The sequence below is a fragment of the Diadema antillarum genome, unplaced genomic scaffold, assembly GCF_040938485.1.
Source record: "Diadema antillarum isolate AM-2024a unplaced genomic scaffold, OU_Dant_1.0 scf00000116, whole genome shotgun sequence".
NCBI lineage: Eukaryota > Metazoa > Echinodermata > Echinoidea > Diadematoida > Diadematidae > Diadema > Diadema antillarum.
The window spans coordinates 800,738-806,484 of NW_027271005.1; positions in this window are offsets into that span (position 1 = coordinate 800,738).

A 5,747-nucleotide genomic window follows, 5' to 3' on the forward strand; every position below is an offset into this window, starting at 1 on the left:
CTCATCCAGCCTTGAGTGAGCAGAAACTTCAAAAATTCATAACTTTTGAACGGATTGTCCGATTTTCCTCAAACTCTCAATGATGTGCTCTACTAATATTGCTGCATTCACTCAACCCACATGTCTATGAAGGTGAACTTGTCCTTTAATATTCCCATATTTTGCTACTGACATGTTGTGTATTAGTTTTTAGGAAATATATTGCCAACAGTATCTTGAAAGTATAAAGTGTATTTCATCTTATACTTCTGAAGGGAAGCCACATCATGAGGTATGAAAAATTCACAGCAGGCTACACACTTCAGATCATCTCTTTAGACAATGGACAATAATCATGTGTTTAAAAACTAGATATATCGCTACGGCGACTGATATGCCTCCGCCATAATGCATGGTTCTCCTAATAGGTCTATAGTACAATGTCTTGACAATGTGTGATGACAGTTTCACACAATTGGCAAAATATTAAAATGACAGGTTTGACACAAATGTGCTGAATGTTCACTTTCCTAGAACTAGGTTCAATTGGATGAATGATTAAAATGTCAGAGTGCAGGTATTTGGGGAACTGATGATTTTTACTTGACTTTTGACCCTTTTATAAGTTTATGCATTGAGTAATTTTCAAGGTATTGAGAAAAAGTATAATTTCAGTATCAAATGGGAAAATAGCATTATCTAAACCTGGCCTTTGACCTTTGACCTCACAGTTCCAAAGAGAATCACTGTTAGGTTGAACATGCATAAATATGTAAGTTTCATGATGATACCTTGAGTTACTTTTGAGATATGGAGGAAAAAGTGCAATTCAGCACTTTCACTTGACCTTTGACCTTTTGGCAAGAAACTTCCCGCAGAATATATATTGGGTAATACATGTATGCATCAAGTTAAAAAAAAAAAAAAAACCCTCAGGCATTGCATAAATATAAGGAAAGTAGTGATATTTTGAGGAGTTGACCTTGACCTTTGACCCCTGACCTTTGAACCATGACCCCCAACTTCCCTAGATAATCACTGCCCATTGGAACAAGCATATATACTAAGTTCCATGAAGATACCTTGAACCATTTGCGAGATATGGAGAAAAACATGAATTTTCAACCTTTTTTTTCACAAAATAATCTGTGACCTTTGACCTTTAACCCCGTGACCCTAAAATCCAAACAAAGTATTATCCCCCCAGGATATACACTCATACCAAGTTTGATGTAAAACCACCACACGGTTCTTGAGATATCGACAAAAACAAAACGGGACGGACGGACGGACGGACGGACGGACGGACGGACGGACGACCCGAAAACATAATGCCTCCGGCCATTTCGTTGGCGGAGGCATAAAAAAGAAGGTTGATGAGAAAAACCAGTCACCATAAATCATCACTTAGCAGCAATATGCACACAATGCCCACACACACATCCACATGATCAAAATTCAAAAGAAGCACTAAATCTTGAACAGGTATACATTATGCAACTTTTCTCATATTGTATCTGTATGATGAAAACATTAACACAAAGTCATCATAAATAAAAGATTGCAAAATTCCTCTTTGTCTACATGTTGCACTCTGAAACACGTTTATGTTACAATATTTACATAATATGTACAAGTACGATCTACGTATACATATCATATATAAATACTACACATACAGGCATATGTATTGTATGTACAACTTCACATCCACTAACATCAATGTCGATTTGCTGAAAGAAATCTTTCAAAATTATGACAGTTTTTGCCAGTTCAGACAGCCACGTATGGAGAGAGGCAAAAATAATGCCATGGTCACACTGTTACATGACTTGCAATCATAAGGATCACGAACGACTATCAGTAGGGGGATTGAATTAATTAAAGGAAGACAAAAATTAAAGACAGAAGACTACATTTGGTATATAAACTGTTGGCCTTGTAGGCGCAGTAGGAGATGTAGCTGCCATAGAACCACAATACAAAGACCTGCGATAAACATGGACAATTTTAGTGCGAAGGACTTAAGCAAATTTTGCATATGATGTGATTTAGCAACAAAAAACCAAAACAAAACAAAAATGCAACTTTTGTTACTCCATTTGGTCCATATGAGATCATATCGTTATGAGTGACGCGTCAACCGAGAGTCAAAATCACACTGATCAAGTTTTAACCCGTTGAGGACGAGTCCCTAGTATACTTGGGCGGGGGTCTACGGGAAATGCGTGTTGTGGCAAAATCAGTCCGTCCTCAACAGGTTAATGGACAGCTTGTGAGAAAAGACATCCACAGTCACTGTATGTGTGGCAACATTATAAAGTTCACTCCTTTACATGAGCAGGAAAAACCGAAGCAAAAATTCAGGTCCAAAGATTATTGCCTGTGCATCTTTATAAACTTTGACTGTTTGGCTGTAACTAAATTTCTATATAACGTAAGAAAACTGCCAGTCCCACGGACTCTGTTATGATGGGTGTCATCTGTGACTATTCACTATGCATGACACCTTGTGGTTGCTATAGATAGTGAAATGAGGAAGTCACAATCGCCACCCCCTGCTGTGTGCAGCATTTTTGTTTGTACAATGTACTGTGTGTAGCAAAATACTAGTGGTTCACTTTAGAAAATTACAGTGGAACCTCATTATAGTGAGGACCTAAAAACCATGTCAATTACCTTGTTTTCTCACTATATTAGGGCACAAAAACAAGGCACTAGAAAGAGCTGGGACCCACAAAATCACCTTGCTTTAAGAGGGTTTTGTTATATCCAACCTCTTTAACTTGTAACAAGACTTCACTGTAAACCCGGTAATCAGAAAAAAATTTACCTTGTGATACATGTACATGTTCCCCTTGCAATCACCATGCCTAGCCACATATATCTCTATGAGGTATGTTATCATGCGGTACCCATGATTGACTTCACAAAATAAAGGGTCAAATTCTTGTGTGAAATTTCTACCTTGCAGTGTGCTTTGAAATATTTGCAGTGACTGAAAAGATGTTACACAACCCCCCCAAAAAGGCATAACACCGGAAAAAAAAATAGCTGTAACATGGATCTTACACATAAACTTTGTGCAACAGTGTGACCATGGCACTTCATACATGAATCTAGCCTACTTCAATCTAGCTATCAAATTCTTTTTCTGTACAATCCCTGAGCCTCCAGTGAGAACATGGAAAAAATGACAAAAGGAAAGAAAGAAATAATAGAGAATATAATCATTTGTGAATTCTTCTACATGCCACGAAACAAATATTTCCTGCCTTCTATGAGGTTGAACAACAGGAATAACAATGTAAGGTAAGTGTCGGGGAAGTGTGCTGAGGAAAATGTACACCAGGCAGGTCGGTATCGATGCACTGAGTTTACACAAGATATGGTGGAGCTCTGTGAAAAAAAGAAATATGTGCACATTTGCATGCTGCAGTGGAGTCTATAAGGTACTATCTGTATTTAGTGTTCTTAGAAAGCAGATTGTTTTTCTGAACGATCTACAACAGGAGCATTCTTTGACTTAACAAAAGGATTACAGAACTTTACCCCCCCCCCTTTTCAGACATTAAGGGGATCTCCTGCTCTACAACTCAATCGGATACACTCAACATTCACATGGATAAACTAGCACTGCATTAGTGTAAACATTGGACAACACATGGAAAAATATTTGGAGCCATAAGTTTAATCAAATGTATTTTCAGTATTTACCTCTATGTTGTGATATTAGGAAGGTAATGTGTGTGTCACAGTGCAGTGCTCCAAAAGACAGTTGCCATCTTCATGTATCTGTCTATTAGTTACCTGTAGGTATTTACAATTGCTAATAAAGGAATTGTGTCCCTCAATTTGACAATGCTTTAGAATCATCTTGGCAGATATTGTTGTTCAGCTGCTGAGAATCTAAACAAAAAGGGATAGCACTGATCACCTGTACATTCCTTATGATAATGACATTGATGATAACAATTAAATGACAATGTCTCATATACAAATAAACATTCAGATACACTTGCATTATTGCTTTGGTTGTGTATACTTCAAAATAAAAGATAGATGATGAACTAGTTGTCAATCAAGATTATATCACAGACTGTAGCTGAGAAGTGTTTTAAGAAAGCAAGCTTTTGAAGACAGAAATTTGATGCATCCATAGTTAACTGCAAGACAAATTAAAATTTGTGCATTTCAACTGCAAAGAAACAACTGTTTTGGGCAGCTTCACGGCTTGTTACATCATTTTAGACTCACCGAACAAATCCACTGCATCTTGCTTTTCATGGCAACAATAAAAAAAAAAAAAATCATCAGGTACAAGGCCTACAACTTCAAAATAGAAAAGTGATTCAACACACTACAGACAATAAAACACAGGAGAAAAAAGGAAAAACAAGAAATGGAACTATTTCTTTCAATGAGCTGAACTGATAAGAGAGTCAATGCACAAAGAGTCAGAGCAGATATCATCTAGAATTTTATGGCTGAAGCTGATTGGATGCTAAAAACTGAGGAACTTTGCCAGCCTTTGTAGCGTAATGTATATAATGGCAAGTTTATTCTCACGCAGCAGAATATTGAAGAAGCAAAGTGATCCTATGTATTTAAAAAAAGACAACAGCAAGCACTCATATAAAGAGTCTCTATCACTCAATGCCCTTTTCTATTTAACTGTAAAAAATAAAACAACACAACAAACCGAGATAGACAAGACAAACAAATCCAAAATCTTCTAAATCTGTCAAATAAAGCCAACAGTAAAAAGACAATGTGCAAAATCAATCTCTTCCTATTAGATATCCCCATATAGTATGGAAATAGGCAATGTACCCATGCATAACAAACTCTCTTTTTCCTAGACCCTATTGTGCCATGTGGCCTCTGGTTAATTTGTGTATGTATCACAACATCAGTTGCTCTACATTTTCTAGCAACAAAAATCTAGTCCTCTCTTGCATAACAAACAGTGTTATGTCCAGTGGTTAGAAACACCTGCACTGAAATAAAGCAATGGCTGCTTCAATAAAAAGTTCACTTAAAGAAATGCTGACAAACAAAATCTTCTACATTAGCCAGTTTGCATACAAATCTCTGATGTTCACTGTGTGTGCTGGTTTGTATATTGTTGATGTTGTTGTTGTTTTCTTACTTTTTGCAATGGAGAGTGTGATTTCAGTACATGTATCACTTCAACTGATTCTTTTAGGATGAGGCTTTTGATGAAATTAAAATGCTTACAAGCACACACGCTGTCATGGCAACAAATTTATAATGCAATACATGTACTCGACATATGTGCATGTCTTATAAGCACATAAACATCATGTATAAAATAGATACCAGATAATGGGAGCGTAGACGAGTCTGAAGTCACAATGATACAAGGTGGCCCATGCTCAGTATGCATACTTTAGAATGGCACGTGTTTATGAAACAGGTTATCTCGGCACTGACTGTAAACTGAACAATCTCCACACTCGCGCATCAGTAGTTCAGCAGAGGAAGACAAAAGTATTGCGATAGTCATGAACTGAAAAAAAAAAGTAAATGAAAAACACTTGTTACAGACATGAGTCACAGACACTGTGGATATGAGCAAACGTCTGCTGTAATGTGTGTGACCTATCATCACAAACCTATGCAATAATGCACTTTGTATGGATACGCTGTGCATTGAGATAAACGGATTTCAGACGGGCAAAGTTGCTATGCATTATGCCACAAGTATGTTGTCCTTCGTATGGTTATTCTGTCCTGAACTCTAT